Here is a 26,428-nt window from a genome sequence, read left to right on the forward strand (position 1 = left end):
CGAAGATAATATTTCAGTTAAATAAAAACGACGCGTCTCGTTTTTACTCGTCCTTTTGTTTTAGTTACTGTATATTTTGTTAATGTATCGTCATATGGTTTACCAGCCATGGCCGGACTTGGTGCTCTCGTTCTCGCGTGCAAAGTCCCGGTTTGCTGAGGTGGCACTGTGAGCAGCGCCAGACAGGGCGCGATTACCCCTGTTATTGAGCCCCTGGCCAAAAACCTATTTCTGGTATAGGAAAAATTTTCACAGCTCTTCACTGTACCCACCGTGGTGCTTATAGTGGCTCTGGTGTTGGGCTGCTAAGCGCGAGGTCGTAAGATCGAATCCCGGCCACGGTGGCCGCATTTTGATGGGGGCGGAATGCGGAAACACCCGTGTACTTTGATTTAGGTGCGCGTTAAGGAACCCCAAGTGGTCAAAATTATTTCGGAGTCCCCCCACTATGGCGTGCCCCATATCAGATCGTGGTTTTAAAAGGTAAAACTCCATGATTTATGTTTTACATCTGCACTATGTGTCTTGATATGTTCTCCCTTGTTTAAGCGTGTTGGCACAAGCATTTACCTTTGCTTTAGCTTTAAGATTTGATCATAATTATCTCGGTGCGTAATGCATTTATATACAACGACCGTGGATAGAAGCTGCGACTGTTTGAGTCATAACGCCTTTCCTCGCAGTAGTAGGGATTGCATGTCATTGGAAATGTGTAAGGTTGGAAATGCTAGTTTTCATCCTTCACATTCTAGAATACAAATTTATACTAGGGTAACTAAAACTTGCAAAATGCAGTGTGAAACTTAATACTAAACTTTATTTGTTCAAAGAAAATAAACAATATTTTCAATCTCCCTTTATAATAGCATCATCGTGCATTGTGGACACTAAACTGGTTCGAAGGCACAAACTCACTGAATGGATTCTTGTCTTGCTTTAGCATAACTCAGTTTGAGTATGAGAGAAAAAGTACAGGTGACAGGATGAGCGCTAACTTCCAACTAGTTTTATTCCATGACCCTACTGCACATTATATGCCCCGCTCATAGCACACATGAGAAAAACAATTGAAACAACCTTAAAAGAAGCATATGGCTGCAGTTCACTGAAACTGTGTCGACCAACTTAGAAAGTAAAGTTCCTTGTCTGATAAATATAAGGAGTGTGTACTCACGCACATCCTAACGTGTTTGGCAATGGCATTAGCCTTAATAATCTCGAGTATCAGTTGAGTGCGACTGCATCCTATGATGACATATTCTTTAGAAAAACTAGTTTGCATCAACAAGGCTTGCAATGCATGGCAAGGGACCTACTTCATTACCTTTTATGAAGGTTGTAACTATGCTCGCCCAAGCAATCATTGATACTCCTTCCCGTATGTCTAATGTAGATGCCTTGCATGACAAGGAAAACTTGTATACCACAGCTCAAGTGCAATCAACATGCCTGTTCATGTCTTTTTTCCAACCAGTGTGTCAAAACATGTGTAAAATATTGGCAAACATGCAATGACCAGTGCATCACTTCACATTTATTCTGCGATACTCTGCTATCTCAAGTGCAGGTCGCCAAGAATTAAAAATTACCAGAGGGTACTACTTGAAAGGTGTTCACTGTACCTTGATGAGTGTTCATGGCAGCCACTGCAAATATTTCTCATTCATTGTGCACGAATATGTTTCATTAGCTAAATTTTTAAGTTTACCTAATCGATGAGATGTCAGCGGAAAAGTATTGCATGATGGTTACAAATGGCCGGTAACAGCATTTAAAACAGCCTAGGATTTGTGAAGACTTCCTTTAACGAGAAATATGCCCGTGAAATAAATAAAAGGTGAAAATAAACTGTCCTGACCATGACAACGCTTCAGCGCACCAAATATTGCATCAATCTTTACTCAAACTTTGCCAAATAGGGGCACTGGGAATGAGCAGCTGCAGTTTTTTCTCGACATGTCAGCAGTTTTTGGCGTGCAAGTACAGTCCCTACAAAACGCGATGTAGCGCGATCTTGGTAACCGTTCACTTTGCGAACCTTTACAAGACTCTGCCCCTGGTTTGTACATTCGTATTATATGCAGTGCGCTGATGACAATGTTTCCATCTGAGATAACTTATATTATTGATGCGGGGCGCATTGTCACGTGAAGTTTTTACGAAAAATTAGCATGTTTTCTATCTTTATTTGTCGGAAAAAAAAGGACCACACTTGACCTAGATCGTTGTAACGCTGTTATCGGTCATTTCTCGGCGTATTCCACAACCTTTGCATTCGCACCATGTTGGATAAGTAAGGAAATAAACATTCATTAAAATTACAAAATAATTGCTTGTTCACAATGGAAAAAAAGAACTTGAGTAGCACTAACATAAGCCTGTCAACATAGAGTGGGCGACGTTCACGGAAAGCACTCATTGATTTTTTTCTTGGCCACAGTTGTCACATCCAGTATGCAATTTAATGGTGGTTTCCGAGAAACCTGTACAGGTTTCCTTCGTAGCTTCATGCTAAAGTAGGGTGGGTGGAAATTTTTCCTGTCATAAATTTTCCTTGCCTTGCAGGCTTCCGCAGAACTGATCTGCCATAATCAAATAGTGCTCTGTGAAGTAAAATAAGGAACACTTTTTCTTCATATGCCTGTATTTCACTCATTGACCTTTACCAAGCTACTCATGTAAACGTGTATTTACTGCTCCAAAACGGGCAATTCATGCTCCAGTGTGTCAAATTTGCTGCTCCCAGAGCTGCTCCAGAACTTCTTTGACTGCTTCCATCCCTGTATGAGTGGCCCATACAATGTTTAACGAAATTATGACTGGCATCCCAGAAACTTCAACATGTTAGCGTCAATCTGCCAAAGGGCCTGCATCTCAACATTTTCGTTAGAACTGATCACTTGATTTGCTGCAGGACTGAAGCTCCCTTGATATCTACTATACATTGGATAGTACGTGCAGGATAATGAATGGCTACCTGAATGCTGCTTGAAGCGGCAAGCTCTACAGCATCACTTATGCTCCTTTCCATGGGTTGGCAAGAGGCACCGTGGCACACAACTCTACTGGCACCTGTGCTCTTCAATACCTTCGGAGGAGATGCATTGGTATGCTGTACATATATTTGACTATGGGTTCCAGCCGCATCTCTTGCATTGTCATGTGATGTGTAGGCAGAGAAGTTACTTATTGGGCGCACGTGTTGGTTAAAGATACAAAAAGGAAGGTGCTTCTTTGAACACCGATGACCCTGTCCTCCGCTTATTTCTTTTCATTTTCTTGTTACCTTATTTTTGCTGATTATATAAAGGTCGCAAGCAATTAAGCCAAGAAAGTCATTGGTGTAATTAGCTGTGGTTGAAATTGAAATGTAGAAAATATTGAAAAAAAGTAATGAAAGCAGACGAAAAGACCTTGTCTCTGGTAGTGACTGAATCCAGAACCTTTGCATTACACACGCGATGCGCTACCAATTGTGCTAACTTGGGCATTTATGTGTGGTATACGTGGCCCTGGGAGTGTTAGCCAGCGCCATTTAGAGCCGTGGTGGGCAGATGTGGAACATCTTTTTTTGCATGATGGTGTCGTGTAACACCTGAACTGAAGAGAGCAGGCATGTGGCTAATAAACCCATGCATGCTGTGGTTTCAGCATGCATGAGGTTTCATGTTATGAGGTTTCAGACCCTCGCAAGAATGAATGAGGAGGAAAACGGGTTTCATTTTTTTTAATCACGACCATATAAAGGCAGCAGGCTTTTCTTTGATAAAGGTGATTACTCTGCCATTTCACAGGAATTATTTGCTCATTTGTCTGTTTTTGATTGTCTTGGCGAGAATTCTGTTGTTGTGCAAATGTGGTCTCTTTTTAAAACAAAAGTTACAGAACTGACGGAAAAGTACGTACCAAGTGTCCATTCAATTGGGCTGAAAAACTAAGAAACCATGGTTGAAGCCTAGTATTCTGAGGTTAATAAGGAAAAGAAGAGTATATAATGCATTCAAAAGAACACAAAGCAGTTATCAGTTTAAGAAGCAGGTCGAAGTACCTAATGAATATAAAACTAAAATTCACATTGGAAAGGGTCAGTATTCAATCGACTTAATGATAATTAGAAAACAAATCCAAAGCTTTTTGCAAATACGTAAAAGGATGCGGTTCTGACTCAAAGGGAGTAAATGAAATTGTTCACCATAATAAGGTCCTATCCGACGATACAGCTAAGGCAGCTTGCCTTAATGATTTTTTCATTCTGCATTCTTGCCTAAAACAAACTTTGGAAAATTTCATGTGAGAGCTGAGCCAATAATGCAACCTGTCGAATTCAGTGTTGGTGGTATCGAATCATTGTTACAAAGTATAGATGAAACTAATGCCCCCGGGCCAGATGGTATTTCTCCCAGCATATTGAAGCGCTGTGCCTGGCCAATCGCGTCTACCTCTACCTAATCTACACTAAATCTCTTTCTACTGGAGTGCTGCCGGATGACTGGAAAATGGCCCATGTAGTTATGGTTCATAAGGGTAGTCCAAAAAAATATGTAAATAATTATAGGCCTATCTCTTTAAAATCCATTTCCTGTAAAATATTAGAGCAGATTTTGTACAAAGAAATAATGAATCATTTATTACAACACAGATTAATAATTGATAATCAACATGGTTTTCGCAAGGGGCTGTCCTGTACAACACAGCTAATTGAATTCTATCACGACTCAGTGGCTCAGGTGGATGAGAACGGGCAAACAGATTGTGCCTTCTTAGATTTTCGAAAGGTGATTGACATGGTTTGTCACTCATTGCTCCTTCAAAAACTTCATGAGGCAAATTTTAATCAAGAAGTGTGTAACTGGATTGCCAATTACTTGTTACAGTATCGGTAATGCGTAATTCTGAACGGTGCTACTTCTCCTTGAGTCGAGGTCACATCGGGAGTTCCTCAAGGGTCTGTTTTAGGGCCGCTATTGTTCTTAGTTTATATTAACGATATTCCTGCCGGGATATCTTCGCGATTACACTTGTTTGCCGACGACTGCGTAGTGTATAGAAAAAAAAATGAACAGGACTCCATCAATGTGCAGGTTGATCTTACTAACATTGTCCCATGGTGTGAGAAGTGGAAAATCCAGCTAAATACAAAAAAATGCGTTCATCTGTCTTTCACGAAAAAAAAAAAAATTATAGAAACCCGTTATTTTTTAACACAGATAATATTGACCAGCAATATATGTATAAATATTTGGGTGTGACATTTTCAAGTGATTGTTCTTGGAATGCACATGTGAGTAATGTATTTGCAAATGCTGCCAGAGCGCTAAATTTTATTCAGCAAAATTTGAAATCTTCACCTTTTGCCCTAAAAAATACTGCTTAAATTTCATTCGTTGATCCGATCTTGAAGTATGCGTGTTGTGTTTGGGACCCTCGTCAGAAAACCGTGATCGACCAAATCGAGCGAATACAATATAGAGCGGCAAGGTTCGTTCATGGGCGATACAAGCGAGAGGAGAGCTGCACTGCAATGAAAAGTGAGCTCGGATGGGAAGCGCTCTCGTCTCGCTGAAGGAAACTGCAACTAAAATTGCTATTTAGCACATATAATAACAAAACCGGAATTAATAGAGACACTTATTTTAAACCACCGCCCCATGTTTCTAAAAGAACAGATCATGACTTTAAATTCGAGAATGCCGAACTAGAACGAACCTTTATGCTATCATGTTTTGCCCTAACTGCAACAGAGTGGAATCGATTATTTTCTGACCAATTCTGCTGTGCGAATGAAGATGTGTTTTTTTTTTCGAAGTTGTAACCCCCCTGCTTGCACACCCCCAGGGAAAGCGGGACATCTCTGAATAAAGAATAAAGGCACTGAAGCCAAGAAAAGCATAGGGGTAACTAGCTGTGGTTAAAACTGAAATGTTGAATTGGCTCTGCGGCCATCTATCAAAATTCACCGCAATGCATTATCGTAACTCAATGGGCAGAGCGTTTAAAAATTATAATTCAGAAGACTGCCGGAATTTCAACAAATCATCAGTTAGCAAGAATGAGAGTGCACACCTTTCTAATATTCTGCGTATTTATGGAACTTATTCGTAACCTTTCTGCTGTGGTATATCAGTGTTTTAATTCGGACCAAAACCGTGCTGTAATGTAGCAAAGAGGTTATGGTCTAGTGGCGTAAATGTGCATGTTAATGAGAGGGCAAATTGTCTTGACGTTGTTAACTTAGAGTTGTTTAAACTTGGGCAGCCTTCCGAAGTCTACTTCTTTTCAAGTTGCTGCCCATTGAGTTACGCTGGTGCACTGTGTCGTGTGAGCTACTGCAATGAGATGGTGCTATGTACACGGTCATGTAAGATGCAGAACTATGCCTCGGGGAGAGTGGACCGAACCGTGTAAGCCGAGCCGGCATGTAGCCGTGCGTGTTTTGCATATGCAACCTAATAAACAGTCCCCAGTTAACTTTTGTTTTGTCAATTACGTATGCTCGTAATCCGACCACGACGTGGAGGCAGTGGTGGGATACTCGACAGCGCTGTGAGAAATGCACCACGCAAGTAGAAGTCTACACCTGCAGTGCAGTGCGGTGAATACGAAACTTTGCTACCCATGGCTTCACCTACAGTGTCCACAGCCCAGCACACAGCTCCGCTCAACTTGTTCGTCGTTGAACTGCCGAAAAAACTTGATTTTTGGCGACCCGAGGAGTGGAAACAGTGGTTCACGAGATGGGAGTGCTATAGAGCCATCTCCAGACTAAAGAAGCAATACGACAAGACGCAGGTGAACACACTCATTTATGCCATGGGTCGTGAAGCCGAAGACGTCCTAGCCCGGCTCAGGCTCTGTGATGCTGAGAAACTCGACAACAACACAGTAATACAAGTGTCCATAAAAAATTTTCTGCCAGGGATGAACGTGTTATATGAGTGTGCAAGGTTCAACAGGTGGAAGCAAGACGCGCACGAGACTGCCACCAATATGTTCATCAGCGAGCTCTTCAGACTAGCTGAAACCTCTGAGTACAGCGCCCTGAAAGAAGAACTGATCTATGATAGACTCGTGGTCGGTCCCACAGACACGCAGGTAAGTGAGAAGCTGCAACTTAACGCCGAGCTTACTCTGGAAGCCGCTGTCAACGCTGCTCACAACATGGTGACAATCAAACAGCAGCAAAAGGACCTACGGCCACAGCTACAGTAACCTGAAGCTGTAGACACCATGCACAGCTTCTCAAAGAGCAAAGAAAAGTTAAATAATCATCGAAAAAACCAGCGTGACCAAATTACACAGACATGCAAGTCCATAGGGTTCATAGGGTTCAACAGAACACCATGGTTCACCATCACACACTATGTGCCCAGGAAATGGCAAAACATGCAGTGCCTGCAGTAAAAAGGAACACTGCTGCCGTATGCTTTTCTGCTTCCAAAAAGCAGAACAAAAAGCACGTACCAAGCTGTTTTGGAAGAGGTTTACTTGGACAATTAACTGACCAACAGGATCCTGGGCCATGAAAAATCTATTTGATGGTCAATGGCTTGCCAATGAAGTTCAAGGTAGACACTGGCGCAAATGTAACTGCCATGCCAACAAGCCTCTACGACAAACATTTCATGGCTGCTCAAACCCGCTAGGACCAAAATAGCAACGGTTGGAGTCTTCACTGCGACCCTGTGCTGAAATGGCTGGTTGTGTCAAGAAGAAACTTATGTAATCGACTAGCTGCATGACGCACTTTTTGACATCCCGCAATCAAATCCTTCAATGTCCTCCAAGTCTCCTAGAAGTAGCAGAGTCAGCAGGCAAGGTCAGCGACCCAGCCGACATTTTGTGCCGCTACCTCTACCTGGCTACAGACCTGGGCCTTCTCAAGACCGACTACAAAATATCGCTACTCCTTGATGCCATGCAGTGTGCTATTATGTACTCGAGGCGAGTACCTCTGTCCATGTAGCCGAGTGTCCAATGTGAGTTGGAGAGAATGGAGAGCCTGGGTGCCATCATAAAGGTAGAAGAGACCACAGAGTGGCGTGCACCTATGGTAGTTGCGAAAAATAAAGGAGGCGAGCTGCACATATGCAGTGACTTTGGAAGGTTGAAATAGAACGAGTCTTAGTGCCTACCATCGATGATTGGCTGGCCAAACTCACCGGAGCTGCCTGGTTTAGCAAACTTGACGCAAGGGCCGGTTATTGGTTACTGGTCACCTGTGTCCTAGAGGTACAACACTTTCCTGACGCCAACTGGCCATTTAGGTACCTCCGATTGCCCTTCGGAATTTCCACAGCAACTGCATTTTTCCATAGGGAAATGGTAAGACCGCTAGAAGGCCTGGGTGGCCAAGCATGTCTGCAAGACTACATAATACTGTTTGGCCGCACGAAGGCAGAACATGATGCATGACTGCACAAAGCACTTCAGCGCCTGCAGGAAGCTGGTATCACCCTAAACGCAGGAGAGTGTGTCCTACACCAGCAGTAAAAAAATCAGGCCCCTTTGTGAACCCCCTTGTTCATTACATAATGAGGGTCTCGAATCTGGCAACTTTGGTGCCTTCAGGTAGCATGTGTGGGTTTATTGACCAGTTGCCTTCACCCAAAAAGATCACATACTCGTGATGTCTGCGGCAGAAAGGATGCTCTACATGTCCGCCAAGGTTTGTGAGTGGTGGCACTGGCTAACAATTCCAGGGTTAGTTTTAGTAGTAACATAAATACCCCAGAAAATGGATGGGAAGGCTGTGCTGTGGTAGCTCAATCAGTAGAGCATCACACGCGTGATGTGAAGATGTGGAATCGTTTCTGAACTGCGAGAAGTTGTTTCTTCATCCGCTTTCAATTCCATTAATTTATAATTTCTTCATTTCATTTATTAAGTACAAGTAATTTCTCCTGTGTTGTCCTTGGTGTCTTTGTTTGTTGGCATCTTATATAATTAATAAAAATCAGGCCCCTCAGTTAACCTGCTTTCTTCTCATTCAATACATAACAAGGGTCTTGAATCCGGCACCATTGATACCTTCAATTGGCATGTGGGGCTTCACTGACCAGTTGCCTTCACCCAAAAAGATCACGTACTTGTGACGCCCGCAGCAGAAAGGATGTTCCACATCCATCACCAATGTATGTGAGTGGTGGTGCTGGTTAACACTCCCAGGGTTAGTTCTAGTAGTAACACATAAATACCCCAGAAAGTAGATGAGAAGACGGCGCTGCTGTAGCTGAATTGGTAGAGTATCGCATGCGTAATGCTTAGACGTGAGATCGTTCCCTACCTGCGGCAAGCTGTTTTTTCATCCACTTTCAATTCCATCAATTTATAATTTATTTCAATTAGTAAGTATAAGTAATTACTGCTGTGTTGTCCTTGGTGTCTTCGTTGGCTTCTTATGATATGATTACTAAAAATCAGGCCCCTTGGTTAACCCCCTTTCTTCTCATTCACCAGCAGCCGGTGGAATTCCTTGGACACATTGTATTGGCAAACGGTATCAGTGCTGACCCTGAAAAGGTCTATGTGCTGCGTCAGGTAGCAGAGCCAACAGACGAAGGATGTAGAAGTGAGGTCCTTCTTGGGATGGCCCGCCACCTGGTCTATTTTTTCCAAGGCTCTCACAGCTCACAAAACCATTACGTGTTCTGCTTCACTGTGGTGCTTAATCCATCAAAAAACCATTGGCGACGATACCGGTGCTCACCCAGTACAACCGTCAGTCTTCTCACTGTGTCTGCTTATGCATCATCCTACAGTCTTGGGGCAGCCCTACAAGAGACAGAAGGTCGTAGGCTTGTAGTTGATTGTGCCTTAAGGTCCCTCTCTGACACAGAGACATAATATGCTTGTATAGAGAAAGAAGCACTGGCAGTTACATGGGCCTGCAAGCATTTCCGCTGCTACCTGGTAGGTCTGCAGTTTCATGTAGAAAGAGACCATAAGCCGCTAGTGCTGCTGCTGTCATCAAACTGCCTGGGTGAACTGAGGCCACATCTGCAACGGGTCCGAATGAGACTGCTGGAGTTTGATTACCCCATTTCCCACATCTTTGGCAAGGAAATATGCCCTGCCGACGTGCTCTCAAGGAAACTGCAGAAAGAAACAGACAATAGCAGCCCAGGGACCCTCAGCGAGGCCATCATAGAACACAAAATTCTTACAATGGAACTGGCGTCTGCCTCCCAAGACTTGTTAGAGAGGATAAAGGCCGCGAAAATGAATGATCCCGTTTTAGCAAGGGTCAGGGACTATTGTACATCGTGGCCTAAAAACAAGTTGCTTCTCCCAGAAGTGCAGAGGTATGCAGAATTTGCCCACGAACTGACACTGGTGGATGGCACTTTACTCAAAGGCAGTTACGTTTTCATCCCGCTGAATGTGCAATGTGATGCGCTTGAGCGCTTGCATACTGGTCATCAGGGTGCTGGAAGATGTAAGGCTTGAGCCACTCAGTCAGTCTGGTGGCCAGATATTAACCAACACATCCAGAGTTATGTGTCAAAATGTCCTGTCTGTCAATAGCACTGTAAACCAGACACAGCCCGTGATACACACCCCTATTTCAGAACACCCGTGGGAAGTGATTGGAATTGATCTCTTCTGTGAGAATGGAGAGAATTACCTCGTAGTGGTGGACTAATACTCGAGCTTTTTTGAACAGGTGAAGTTGAGGCGTACTACCACACAGAACATAACTCAAGCACTGAGCCAGATCTTCGCTCACTTTGAGACACCAGCTATTATATGACAGGACAACGGTCCTCAGTTCGCTTTGGCACAATTCACCATGTTTGTCAAGCAATGGGAATCATGTGATGTAACCAGTAGCACCTACTTACACCAGAGCACTGGCGCTGCAGAAAGAACTGTACAGATGGCTAAGCAGTTGCTCAAGAAGTCATCCAACATTCACAAGTCTCTGATTGCTCATCATGACCTCCAGGCAAAGAAGGGCTCACACTTGCTGAACTCGTAGGAAGATGCCTCAGAACCGATGTGCCGGTGGCACCAAGAATGCTGATGCCACTGGGGAACACAGGGACATTCAAGAAAAGAAATGAAGCATATACGGTCAAGCAGCGCAAGTAATGCGACTGGCAACGCAGGACTTTAAAAAAAGACTCTATTCAACCACAGACTGCCGTCCGTATCCTGTCCGATGCTGCAACAGGGACAGTAGTTTGGCCAGCTCACACTTAACGTTCATATGTGGTGAGCACAGCTAGTGGTATTACTCGATGCACCAGTAAGCATTTATAGCCGTTGCAACCTGGAGCATTCACAAGAAGTGGACGTAGGATTTCGAAGAGCACGTGAGAAGTAAGAGCTCCAAGTCGGTTCAACTTGTGACTGGGGCCACTTTAAAGAAAGGGAGGTGTGTGCGCCGCCGCAACGAGATGGCACTACGTGCACCATCATATGAGATGTGGAACGATGCCTTTGGGAGAGCGGCCCAGACCATGTGAGCAAAGCCGGCATGTAGCCTTGCATGTGTTGCATATGTAACCTATTATACAGTTGTCAGTTAAAAAAAAGGTTTGTTTCTCGTCACTTGATCACGACACATAGCAGTGAAGATAGACAAATAGCGGAAGGGGCATTGTCCAAAATTTCTTTACATGCTTGTGCCACCTCCTCCTTCAATACATATGACAACAGAATTTTTTAAAATAAAAATCGATGCGACATAAAATGAGCAAAAATCCGTATAAGCCAGTTTGTTGTGTAGAGTAGTGGATGTCAAATCAGGAAAAAAAAGACAGACTGTAAATGGAAGGGATTGACAAAGTGAGGTTTTGAGTTGTGGTAGAAGGGGATAGGAAAGGGGCTACTCATGTTCGGTTCTTTCAGGAGTTGAGATAAAAACCAGAAACACAAAAGAATTTGCATGCAGTGGTAGGCACTGCCAATCCAGTGTGCCATGTTTTCTAAGAAAGCAGGACCTATTCATATAATCTCTCTGGAAGCTCATAAGAGAGGGGGAGGGATGAAGGATTGTAAAGAAGGGAACAGGGCCAAACAAGCTGAGGTGTAGCAACCTGTGTAAACCGAAAGCGAAAAACATTCATACACATAGTTGTGAGAAATAGAAAAAAAAAGAAAATGAATAATTACACTCACTCCCACTCTTTGATATTAGAAGAGCTTATGATATCAGTTGTGCATTCATGTTTCTACTCCTCCCAAAAATATATATGAAGTTAGGGATGACAAGTGCATGTGTTACAATGCTCACCTACATTGGTCTTCCTTTGTTTTTATATTCTGCAAATGTTCTCTTACCCTTTCATCAGTGCAGCGTCCAATTTGGCTTGTGTAGAGCTTACCAGAAGTAAGAGGTTATTTGGTAAACCATTCAAGTGGCACAATTCATGAACGGTGTTGCATGCCTTTTGTTAAAAGCAGCTGTATTTTTACACTCAAGCATGGTAACAAAGCTTAGATGGCTTCTTCGGAACCAGCGGCACAAATGGGGCCCTATATTTGTCATCAAACTTCTTCAGTCAGTGCAACTGTTGTGCACATGAGGCAGTGCCTCTGGCTGCTTCAAACTATGCGCTTTTGTCTTTTGCTGCTTTCAACTCCTGAAGTTTTCACAGTAGGGATGCTGAGATTCCGATGTTGAGAGTGAGGGAGGCCAGCTGCTATGAACCTGCCAACCTGAGCACAAAAGCTATTGCACCTTGTGTGAATACACATCTTTAGAGCCTATTCAAGGCACATTGGGGCAAGAGTGGGTTTAACATGGGTGTAGGCTGGTTCATACAGTAGCTAACCATTCTTTGCTCTTGGTTGGTAACTTTGGGAAACATGCTTTAGGGTGACCATCAAATGTTTACCTAAGATATGCAGCGCATTGTCAATGAATTAATGAAGGTGAGTCTGACAAATTCTTGTCCGGTTAGGAAGAGTTAAGGGAAAGAACAGAACTGACACTGACCAAGGTGAAAAATTATTTAAAAACACGTGGGAGCCTTGCTAACAATGATTTCGCCATGCGTGTCTCAGGTGTAAAGGTTAGTCCTTTTCCATGCCCGTTAAAAAGATTTCAAATGTAATCTACTGTATTCTCATGTGTCATATTAGAGTTAGGTTGTAAAAAAATTTAGATATCGATGTATCTAAAAACACTTAGAACCATGGCCTTGTCAAATATGTAGTGATGTAATGTCACAAAGCACAGGAGCATTGTGATCATCCCATCTCAATACCCCTACTGCAGAAGCTTAAATTCCAAATGCAATGAAATTTCACTTTTGCTAAATTGGTAATAAATGAGTAGTAAATACTACTGTAGTAATCTTGGCAAAGCTGCGTGGCTGGTAACTGTGTAATTTTCTTTTTGGTATTCTTTTAATAGTGTATTAGCAGATGACGCATGAACCTGGTGGTTAGTGGCGATGACGGGAGTCCACATCGCCTCGAGGTTTTTTATCGCACTGCAGGCAGCTGCAGGTGGTCCCTTATCTCGTAGGCCGCACTAAGGAGCCTTGCAATCTGTCATGCCTCACTGCCAGTTACTGGCAATTGTGGCATTCATTTCAGTATTGCTATCAAGAATGCTAGAAGGCTGTTTTGTATTTACACTGTATGAATCATTTTTTACGCAGCCGTAACTTTTGTTGTAGTTGGGCTTTAAGGGCTGTAAAACAGCAAAAGCCAGCAGTGCACACACTTAAAAGCAGCTGAAGCAGCTGGATGTACTGCCTCATGAGCACCAAGTGACGCACTCACTGCAGAAGGTTGCTGACAAGCATGGGATCTGAGTTGGGTTGTTTGATGTTGCGCTGCCAAGCCTGAGGGCGGATGATCAAATTGTAGGTGTGGCAGCTGCATTTTGATAGGTGTTCAATGCAAAAATGCATGTGTGCTGTGCATTGTATGCACAGTAGAGTAACCAAGGCGGTCAAAATTAATCCAGATTTCGTCGTACTTCACGCCTCATAATCATATTGTGGTTTTGGCACATAAAACTACAGAATTTGGTTCAATTTATTGGTTGGTGCTCTTTGATTTTCCAGTTGTCTAATTTTCTTGCTTAGAAAAGCTCATCTTGCTACAAATGATGAAGTTATTATTACGAAAGGCTAACCTTCAATGTAACTTAACTTATTATTTTCCTTCAGTGTCGCTTTACCGTACAACAAAAGCATGGAACACTAATACTTTCGCATTTGTTTTTATTTGACTCGTGCTCAACAGCTAGATGGCATAGAAGCTGAACTACTACTGTGGGCTTCAAGTTGATAGGTTGCCATATAAAAGCTTGTCTTTTCTTTTAGAGATAAAACATCTGAGCCTATTTTTCTGTCTTTCGATAGACTACTGAGAAAGGCAAACATTGCTTGCATGATAGATAAGTGATTAGTTAATTATGCTCAGTTTTTGCCCGCGCCCCAAGAAAGGAAAGTGAGCATAATTGTATATTTTAGTTGCAGAACTCGAAACTAGGAAGCGAAATGCCCTTAACCATTTCCCTACTGAGGATGAGCAAGGCTTGTCATTGAAATTTTTGCCTGTACAACTGAGGCTGCGCTGGGTCCATCAGAAGTAAAACCACAAAGTTCTGCTTTCCCGTCCATAGGTTTGGCTCCACTACACACTTCTTTTTAATGCATGATAGATGATACCACAGAGCAGCATGTTTCTGTACTGGCAGCCAGCTTTTCAAAATGATATCATCTTGTAGAAGCTCTGATTGAGAACTCCCGGAGTCAACCTCACAAAATAAAGAATGCAAATCCCTAGCTACTCACGTCATGACTTAGAAATAAAAATAAATTCGAGGGTTTTGTATGCCAGAACTACAATTTCATCTTAAGACATGCTGTAGTGAGGGACTTCAGATTAATTTTGACCATCTGGGCTTCCTTAACATGTACCCAATGCATGGTACACAGGTATTTTTGCATTTCACCCCCATTAGAATGTGGCGGCGCTGTGGCTGGGCTTAGTAGCGCCGCACCACAGCCACTATGCCGCCACAGCAGGTATGTTATGGCTGGTCACATGCCAGTTCTTCATGTGCATTCTTCTAACTGCTAAAAGTCAAAAGCCAACAAGGATACACTTCGTGTGCTAAAAGCATCCCTCAGGTGATCGAAAGCGATGCACTTGAAGGTAAATCAAGACATGGTGTCAAGACTGCTGCATGGCATTGTGCAATATTCATTGCTTCGGTCTTCAGAACAGTCAAAGCCAAATTACACGGGCATTCATCAGTTATAGTATTGCTGTTTTGGAGCAAAGAACACAACGCTAAGCTATTTCCTTCGCTTCTAGTAACCCACCTGAACCAGTAGAAGTGTGCTATATGCGACAAAGATAAAATATATAAAAGATACAACGAACTTTTAGTCCCTCTTATGTAGCTCACATTGTATTACCAGCATAGTTTGGGTTAATAAAATTACAGTGGGCAACATATATTATAGCAGAGCTTCTGCTTAAGCTACTAAGTCAGACATACTAGTAGACATATAGCACGAAGAAATGGGCACGAAGAAACACGTTGAAAGTGCTCGCACCAAGTACCACCCGATTTTATTCTTGGAGGGAGTGCAATTATAACCACATTCACTCTTTTTGGGATAGTGATGAGTCTGACTGGTCCAGTGATTTCATTTTACCGACTCAGTGCCATGTACAAGCAGCAATGTTTTCATCAGTTTGGTGTGAGTGATGTCAGTTTCTGAGCAAAATGATATCTGAGGGTGCAGTGAGAATAAATTGTGCAGAAGTTGGTTTCCCTGGGTTTTAAAAATGACCGTGCAAAGTGAGGTGGCTGCAGTGACAAAGGTTGCCTGTCCAGTGCAAGAATCCATATCATATCAAAATATGTCATGTATTTGTTCATCTGAAGTAAAGAATTGAAGCTGCAAAGCTAACAACTCATGTTTGGAGCTTCAACTTAATACTAATGAGTGGGAGGAATATGTGGGCCCCTAGTGACCTGTTTAGAAAAAAGCACCTTTTTTGCTTACTACTCTGCGGTTTGCTTATCGTGCCGCACCTGCAATAACATATAAGAAGCCAACAAACACTGGCACCGAGAACAACATAGGGGAACTTACTTCAGGTTAAATGAAGTAACGAAACAAATTATTAGAAATGAAAGTGGATGTAAAAACAACTTGCCGCAGGTGGGGAACGATCCCACAACCTTCGCATTTCGCGTGCGATTCTCTACCAATAGAGCTACCACGGCGCCGTTTTCCGTCCACTTTCTTGAGTATTTATGTTTCCATGTAGAACCCTGTGAGTGTTATCCAAGCCACCACTCACAGACCTTGGCAGCGGACGTGAAACACCCTTTCTGCCGCAGGCGTCACGAGAACGTGATCTTTTTTGGGTGAAGGCAGCCGGTCAAGAAACCCACACATGCTACCTGATGGCATCAATGTTGCCGGATTTGAGACCCTGATTACGTAATAAATGAGAAGAAAGGGGGTTAACCGTGGGACCAATCTGTATTAGTCATATCATAAGAAGCAAACAAACACTGACACCAAGGACAACATAGGGGAAAATACTTGAGCTTAATGAATGAAATAACGAAAGGATAAATTAATGGAAATGAAAGTGGATCAAAAAACAACTTGCCGCAACTTTGGGATCGTTCCCCACCTGCGGCAAGTTGTTTTTTCATCCACTTTCATTTGGATTGATTTTTTGTTTAGTTTAGATTTTTGTTTAGTCCCGCCTGGCCTTCAAGCCAGGCGGGACTTCGGCGTCGACGAGAAAAACTTCTGTCATTGGAGGGGACAACGACAGCAGAGTTTTGTGTGCACTGCAACGAGGATGGCATTTAGCGGACCAAAGAAAGGCCATTACCACGAAGTGCAGACAGTTTTGGCCAACTTTGTTCGGACGCAGAGAGCAGCTGCCCTTCGGGTGACAACAGAAGTGCTCCATGTGAAAGCTAGGGAGCTTTCGAGGGAGCGAGGCCTAATGCCAAAGGATTTCAAAGCCAGCCGGAGCTGGCTTCAGAAATTCATGAAGTGCTTTGGCTTCAGCCTCCGACGTCGCACTTCAATCACCCAGAAGATGCCAAGCGATTTCGAAGAAAAGCTGATAGCTTTTCAGCGCCATGTGCTGCGAAAGGTAGTAGCGGCAGGCTACAAACTTGGGCAAATCGGCAACGTTGACCAGACGGCTGTGTATTTTGATATGCCAGTGGCGTACACCGTGAATGAAAAGGGTGCCAAAGAGGTGAATGTGTGCTATGCGGGCTACGACAGGCAGTGCGCAACTGCGATGCTGTGCTGCACAGCTGACGGACATAAACTCCCTCCTTATATGATATTTAAAAGGAAGACCGTGCCTGCTCGAGAAACTTTCCCAAGAAATGTCATTGTGCAGGTAAATGAGAGTAGATGGATGACGGGTGCGATTGTGGAAGAGTGGGTTAAGATTGTGTGGCGATGGCGTCCAGGAGCCCTTTTGACAAAGAACTTGCTCCTTGTTGTCGACTCTTACCATGGGCACTTGACCGACAACGTGAAGGCTGCACTCGCACAAGCGAACACGGACCTCGCTGTCATACCGGGCGGCATGACGGGCCAGTTGCAGCCACTTGATGTCTGCATCAACAAACCTTTCAAGGATCGTCTGCGGGAATATTACACGGACTGGTTGACTGACGAAGACCACATGCTAATGGCAACGGCCTCATCAAACGTGCATCGCTATCGCAGCTGGCGGGCTGGGTAGCTCAGCCTGGGACGACATCCCATGTACATTGATCGTGCACACCTTTAAAAAGTGCAGCATATCTAATGCGCTTGACGGTACCGAAGATAGTGCACTGTTTGAAGGTGACAGGGACAAGGAACACAGCGAGGAGTCTAGCAGTGACGACGACATTGGATGAGTTCTGCACGTTCAGATTCAATAAATGCTGTTTGCATTTTGTGAATGCTGTCTTCGCTTTTTTTGTTCGGCCTACATTTGAGGTAATATATTTTTTTTGTTGGCTTCGGACTTTAGGGGGTCGGCTAGAATCGGGGTCGGCCTAGATTCGAGTAAGTACGGTACTCACCTAACGCAATGTGTGTAATGAATCGAGGGTAAATGCTCTATAAAAAATTACATGTTTTTGACGAGATATGGTGATAATTTTCTGACACATGTCGATCTTTGTTTGCTAATGTGGAAAACCTCAATCACATCCTTCTCAGCTCTGTCAGGGCTCTTTGCAACTAACCTCATGTGCTGGAAGATAGGGAAACACCCATGGCTCATATGTGCAGCCAGATGGCTACTGTAGTTATTCTTCATGCAAGTTCTGGCTTCACCCACTCCCTCATTGATACACTGATAATGGTTATGGTTACTAATACTCGTTTCCATGCAGGAGCAAAATCAGCGTGTAGTTGGTGCTGGTCCGGTTGATAGGTCTTTCTCCTTGTTTTTTAATGCTACCATACTTCTAAGAATAAATAATCTTGCATACTATTGCTGAACGCTGGGAGAGTTGGTTATTGGCATTAGGAAACAGTTACTACACTATAAGATGAAGCACATGAAATGCACAGGATGAGCACTGCACATGAACTTGTTTTAGTACACGAGTGCGATTATATGCATGCATGAAAGGCTCACATTTACAGCAAAATTTGACTATAACTAACACATAAGATACATCACTCATTCTATTTTACGTGTACCATACATCTTTTTCAAGTAATCAATTTTTCTATTCGAGATTTCTATTCGAGATTCGAGATTACATTTTCTGAGTATTTTGTGCTGTTGTATTTTGCCATGTATTGACATCTTTTACAATGTCCTGCAAGTTTTTCAGACCTTGCTAAGCTGCGCAGAATGCTCAGCCTGTCTTTGGGGCACCTTTGAGTACCTTTAATGCCTTCAGCAGCAAGTGTTACGTAGGATGGACCAGGGTTTGTAGCAGCGGCAGGCTGCAGGAGCATCTTGCACAGATGTAGGTGGTAACAGCATGTGGATATCTCACAAAACATTGCAAAAGGTGCCAACCTGTGCCAAAATTTGTCTGTACACATGCACTTTGCAAATATAATGCAGGGAAATGCAGATTTGCATACTAGGCCTTTTCCATCCAAGAAACCAATAACTGCATTAACAAACCTTCTACAGGGGTCTTGAATAAAGAAGTTGGTTACTTGAACAATATGATGTATGACATGGGTGCATCATGAATCACAGTTTATATATGTCGTGTATTGTGAAATTTTCTGCGAATGTGTCGTTTTTATATATGTAGTCATTGTTTAGTGAGGTCATTTCATTTCCAGCACCCATTCTCTGCATATCATGTTGGTATTTTGTTTTGTCTTAGAACTGTAATTATGTTTTATAAAACCTTACTTTGCTAAAATTTGACTTTGGGGCAGTTCGGTCTTTTCATCCACGTTCTTGTTTTTGTCATTTCCCTTACCATGTAAGCATTTTTCGGGAGCGCTTGCAGTATTTCCTCATGCTCTTGCGTTTACAAGCCAGATGTCTGTCTCTGAGCAGCCCAAACCACTTGAAGCATGCAAATCTAATGCATGCTTAATAGAACTCCATAATGAACGTATTGCTAAAAATATTTTTCAGGGGATGAAGCACTTCTGTAAATGCCGAGTTTTGCAGCAGCAAAAAGAAGCAGAATGCTTGCATCTGTGTAAACTATATTTAACTTTCTTTGTATTATCTTTTATCTGACTGTCTGTCAGCATGGTAACATTGCATATTGTCTTCTTTCTTGACATTCATAGGTTCCAAATTGCTCCTATAATGTTTTTGTCCTCACATTTTTTGCAATATCCTTCACCAGAAGGACAACTAGCAGTTCACCTGATTTACCACTTTTACAGGCAATTATTTAACCATAATAGTAGTGTCATGCCCATTGCTTAAAAGCTCCTAAGCAATTTTGCACATCTGAAAGTTCCTTGAATTCATGCAAGCAGGTGCTGTTTATGATATGGCTGAATGCTCATGTGATTGGTTTTTTAGGCCATTGTGCAAGAAAAACCCCAGTAACTGTGCTGCTTTATGATGTTGACCTGTATTTATTATGACGTTGGTTAACTGTGTGTGCACTCTGAAGATACGCGCATTACTGCTGGTGTTTTGTATAATCTGTGTATAATAAGACAACGCATTTTATTATCAAGAACACATTCATTTTATTAGTTTCCTAATGTGTTGTCATGATTTCCTTTCACTGTCAGTGCTGCTAGGCATCCTAATACCTAATTAAAGAGCTTCTGCAGATATAAAGTTGATTCACAATTTCAGAAACTTTTAATCATGCAGCTATAGGTTCTTTTAATGATAAGCTCTTTCTTCAATACAAAGTAGGGGTTCCCAAATTGGTTATTCGTACCTATAGACCACCCTAGCTGGATGAAAATACTTTTCAGAAATTGCTCGGTCTATTATACCTAATGAAGTCGGAATAAGAAGGTACTCTTTGCAGATACAAAACATTAATGGTCCATCTCAATTAATGAAACATTCTGGAAAGCCTTGTGGTCATTCATAGAAACACTTGTTTGTAGCTTTGTCAGTGCTGTGATGTTTCAGCCTTAGTCTACAAGATAACGATGCTCACACGATGTGAAATTTTTGCGAAGTATTCTGTGTGTGCGTTCTGCAACTTAAAACGAAGAGGTCCGAACACTGGCCAAAATGGTTTAAAATAGTTGTTTGCATTTTGGCTCCCCCTGGGAGTCTTGTTCACAAGGCTGCCATGGGGGAGCAAAAACGTAAAAAAACTATCTTAAGCCATTTTGGTCGGTGTCTGGTCCTCTTCCTTTTAGTATGCATCATCCCGACCAGACGGGCTTTTTTCATACTCTTGACTTCATCCAGTCTGCAACTGTACAATGCGTTCGTGTTGTCCACTTCTCTACTCTTGTGTCGTGTCTGCACACCTCACCTTTTTTGCATAATGAATCCTTAGCAACTAGCTCAGCTTTCTGTCCTAATGTATAATGGGCTGTAATTTTTCCTAAAATCCTAGGTGGCCAAGATACACTTGGCGTGGTAGCATTGACTGGCCCAGCACTGTTGAATAATTCGTGATGCTATGTTTAAATATTCATGTGGTGTCAGTTTGCAATACAATAGTACATATTCTATTTACGTTTGGTTTTTCAGGATGCTCCCTATCATGCACTGCCACCTCAACAGTACCATGACTTTTTGTGTGGATTCCTTCCATTTTGAAGGCCACCACTGCTTGCACAGCATCACAGCCTGCCTGCCTTGATCTTGCGGAAGAAAATACAAAATGCATATTTTTTGAAATGCGTGCGTGGCTCCACGCAAGACACCACCTGCCGTCGGGGTGTTAGGGCTTTTTGCAGAGAAAATGTTTGTACTGATGCGTTGTGTGTGCCCTGGTGGCTAAATGTTGGCCTCTTTGCTTGTGTAAAAATTTCACACGTATGGATACTGTTAAGGGTTCCTGTATAATTGTTATTACTTACAGGTTCCTGTTAAGGATTCCTGCATTAGAAATTTTTGTTTCATTATAAAAATAAAATTTAGTTGAATTGCTGCTTTGTGTGACATGCAATATTCAGCTGAAGGTGATCAGCAGAGGTCGAACAATCGTTATATCAGGTGGAGAAATGTTTTTGAGAAGGGGACTTCTTCGTTAGTGTAACAACTGTTTTCCTTGGCAGTATTCATATAGTTCACTTTTGTCCACTTCATGGATATCCAGCAAAATGACTGAGCGCATAGGGAGGGTGCGGAAAGTTTAAATGCTCAACATAAGGATTCAGTTGAGATAGCAAGGTGTGTAGAAGTAGGGCAGTTTGGCAGGTTGCTGACACCGATTTCAATGAGTGATCTTGTTATTTGTGTCAATGTCGGTTATATACTGTGAGGCGTATTCTGAGGCAAGAAATTTTGAAAAAACTCCTTATAGTTGTGGAAATTCAGTACGTGCCCCATGGGGCTACCATGGGTATGTGTCACTGTGCCCATTGGTTATAAGCACTTGGGGCCACTGGGTAGATGCAGCTCTTAAATGAACTTTTTTGACACAAACTTGTGTATGTACACTGGGTGTGTGCCACTGCATATGTGCCACTCTTTAATGAACCTCTTTGATGCAGACTTAGGTCATGGGGCATCACAACAAGAACCTACGTAGTGACATCTGTGTATGCGTCTAAGTGTGAGCTGAAATTGTCTGCTTGGATTTTCTTCCCCTGACGAGTAGTCCCCTTGTTGAATTTACTTCAGCCTGAGATATCGCCTGCTTGACTACTGTTATCACCTTATGCCCATTTCACTGTGAACTTGTCATGTTCTCTAGCTGGCAAGCTTGAATTTCAGGCACTGTACAGTGTTAAGGAAATTGATTCAGAGTGGGTGGTACTACCTCGGCTTTTCTTTGCAGCTGCGTGTTTCATGAGAGAATAAGTTGTACGTAGATGCCGATTAGTTAGTTAATTCGGGTTTAATGGCGCAAAAGCGACCAAGGCCATGCTGCGCCAGTCACAGGACAGTATAAGATCCAATGTTAAGGTAGTTATAGCTGTGTTACCTTAAAGTCGATGTAGATAATCGGTTTCACCTAAAAACTGGAACAGGTTAGTGAATGGCACTAGTGGGTCATCGCCCAATATTAAGGCAGGGTGCAGAGGTATATGTAAGTGATACAAATTTTTGAAATGTTTCCTTCTCTGTGTTTCAGTGTGTTGGCATGATATAATGATGTGGGTTACTGTGAGTGTTTCGTGACATTTCTCGCACGTTGGTGGACTTTCGTCTCGAAGTAAAAAATTGTGTGTTAGATGCGTGTGTCCAATTCGAAGTCGACATAACATTAGCTCATAGAACCGTTCTTGGTGAGTACATGATTTCCACTCGTGAAGCAGGGGTTTAGTTATATGTAACTTGTTATTTACGCACGAGTTCCATTCTTGTGGCCATTTTGATGCTAGGGCCTTACGAACCACTCTGATGCTGTCTTTGTATGGAAGTGTTATGTGTGTGATGCTTTTGTGCGCTGCCATGGATGCGCTTCTATCTGCAGCTTCATTCCCTGCTATCCCAACATGGCTTGGGACCCAGCAGAATCGTATGGTTCCTTCGTATTTCTTGGTAAACACTATGTTTAAGATATCGCCAAGCAGGGGTTCCGACGCGGAGTTTAAGTTAAGGGCTCTTAGGGCACTTAACGAGTCGGTATAAATAATAGCATTCTTCTGCTTGTCGGAAGTGATTTTCTTAACTGCCATCCAAATCGCATAAACTTCGGCGGTAAAGACTGAAGAAAAATTATTTATGCGAATGCTATTTTCCCAATTTTTTGTTACGATCCCGACACCTACGTATTCTTGTGTTTTAGAGCCGTCAGTGTAAAATTCTGTGTAATTTTTATATTTTTCTTGGATAGCTCGGAACTCTTGTATTATGTGCTCTTGTGGAATGTCTTTTTTCTTTATATGTGTTAACGTCCAGTCACACAGCTGTGTAAAATTGCACCATGGGGGCAATCTTGGTGGCCTTTCGGCAACCTGCAGGGCTTCAGGAGGGATATCATAAGTCTGACAGTATTGTTCGTGTCTTAAGATGAGTGGCCGAATCATGTTTGGTTTATTTGTGTAGTGTATTCGTGATTGGCACTGTGTTACGATGTTGTAGCATATACGTTGTGGCGATGACCGAATTCTTAGTACATAGCAAAGTGTAAGTTGTGCTCTGCGGTGCTGTAATGAAGGCTCATTAGCGTCAACGTATAAACTTTGTACAGGCGATGTCCTGTAGGCACCGCTCGCCAGTCGTAGGCCAAGATTGTGAACTGGATCAAGTCGCTTAATGTAGGACTGCCTAGCTGCACCATAAACTACACTACCGTAGTCGAGGATACTACGTACAAGGGATCGGTATATACGTAGCAGACATGTACGGTCAGATCCCCAGTGCTTATGTGATAAAACCTTGAGGATATTTAGTGCTTTTTTTGCTTTAATTTTGGTTGCGTTAATGTGGGCCAGGAAGTTCAGTTTAGTGTCAAACGTTACGCCTAGAAATTTATGGTGTTCTTTGACCGGTAGCGTTATACCATGCAATGTGAGACCTGGAGTACAGTGTAACCCTCGCTTCTGGGAAAAGAGAACTGTAACAGTTTTGTGTGTTGAGAACCGGAAACCATTTTTGTTAGCCCATTGTGTAAGATTATTTATCGTTATTTGTAGTTGTCGTTCACAGGTGGGTAGGCTTGAGGCGCGGCAAGCCATTTGCAAATCGTCGACATATATTGAGTGCATAACAGATGATGGGATGATCTTATTCACAGAGCTCATTTTGACTATGAAGAGCGTTGTGCTCAGAATGCAACCTTGTGGAACGCCATTTTCTTGTGTGAATGTGCGCGAGAGTATTGTGCCGAGACGTACTTGAAATGTTCGGTTTGACATGAAATCGCGTAGACAATTTAGCATTCTTCCACGAATTCCCATGTCAGCCAGGTCTCTCAAAATTCCGTATCGCCATGTGGTATCATATGCCTTTTCAAAATCAAAGAAAACCGCGAGGCAGTATTGCTTGTGAAGAAACGCGTCACGTATTTCATGCTCTAGTCGCACGAGATGGTCAGTGGTGGAACAGCCCTTTTTGTATCCGCACTGGTGTTTGTCTATTAGGTTTCTTGTTTCTAGGATGAATGTGAGTCTTATGTTTATAATGGTCTCATAAGATTTGGCTAGACAACTTGTTAGTGCAATGGGTCTGTAGCTGCTAGGGGATGTAGCGGGTTTACTAGGTTTTAGAAAAGGTACTACTACCGCTTTTTTCCAATCTGTGGGCATTACCCCAGACTCCAATATATTATTAAAAAATTTAAGGAGTGCCCCTACCAACGCTTGGGATAGGTGTGCCAGCATTGTGTAGTGCACACGGTCAAGACCTGTTGCCATTTTTTTGCCAGCAGAGAGAACTCTGTTCAATTCATGTATTGTGAGGGGTTTATTGTACATTTCAGCTGAAGCCCCAGTGGTAGGCAGCCTCTCTTTCTCAGCCGATTCTTTATATTTTAAAAATGTATTTGAATAGTTTGCTGAGCGGGATATGTTATGAAAGTGTTCACCTAATAAGTTGGCCTGGTCCTGTAGTGTTGTTTGTGTGCCTGGACATGTAAGTAGTGGTATAGTGTATGATGAGTACTCTCCTCTAAATTTCCTCACCTGGTCCCACATTCGTTTTGATGTCATTGTGCTATTGATTGAAGATATGTATTTTCGCCATGATAATTTTTCTGCATTTCTTCGAATATATCGTGCTTTGGCTTTGGCCTGTTTGAAATTTAGAAGATTGGTATAAGTGGGGTACCTTCGTAGGTTTCCCCAGGCGTTATTTTGTTCTTTTTTGGCTTTAGTACATTCGTTTGTCCACCAAGGATTTAGCTTTTTGCGCATAATACCGGAAGACTGCGGTATCGCCTTTTCTGCCGCTGTGATTATAACTTCAGTGATTTTTTTATTAAGATCATCAATACTGAGCTCTGGCGAAAAGACATTTTCCAGTTTCGCGTTCTGCATAAAAACCTGCCAGTCAGCGAGCTGTAATTTCCATCGGCGTGGTCTAGTTAGTAGGGTTTGTGGTGATGATAGGTGTTTGATGAGTGCGGGTAAGTGGTCGCTACCATATGACGTGTCGAGAGCTTCCCATTTAAAATCAGTAAAAAGAGAGGGTGAACAAAAAGCTAAATCTAAACAACTAAATGTGCGAGAAGTTGGTGAGAAGTAAGTTGGCGCACCTGAGTTTAAAAGACAAATATTATTTGACAGGATAAAATTTTCAACGAGTTGCCCCCTTTGGTCAGTTTTGACACTGCCCCAAAGAGTACAATGAGCGTTAAAATCTCCTACCAAGATAAATGGCTCCGGTAACTGTTCTGTTAGATTTTCTAAGTCTTTGATAGTAAAATGTGTGTGGGGTGGGATATATAGTGAGCAAATGGTGATTGTTTTGTAGGATAGAATGGTGACAGCTACGGCCTCTAAAGATGTATTTAATGGGACATTTCGGGTAGGAGTGCCGCCCTGCACGACTATAGCCACTCCACCTGACAACCGGTTGGAACATTCGCGGTCCTTTCGGACAACGGTGAAACCTCTAAGGAATTGACTGTGTTTAGGGCCTAAGTTTGTTTCCTGTAGGCAAAATGCGATTGGCGAAAAGTTATTTATTATGTCCTTAATGTCACCTAAATTGCGAATCAGTCCTCTACAATTCCAATGCACTATAAAAGCCATAGTGGCAGAATTGAGAATGGTAATTTACATATATGTACTAAGTAACTGTAGGTGACATTTGTTAGTCGGAATGTGCTATTGGAAGAACGGTAACCGTTCAGGTTACCGGTCCCTTTGTTCGCGTAGTTATTGTGAGCTTGTCTTTCTTAGTGCGCTCCAGAGAGCGCTGATGTTTTGGC

The sequence above is a fragment of the Dermacentor andersoni genome, chromosome 7, assembly GCF_023375885.2.
Source record: "Dermacentor andersoni chromosome 7, qqDerAnde1_hic_scaffold, whole genome shotgun sequence".
Lineage (NCBI taxonomy): Eukaryota > Metazoa > Arthropoda > Arachnida > Ixodida > Ixodidae > Dermacentor > Dermacentor andersoni.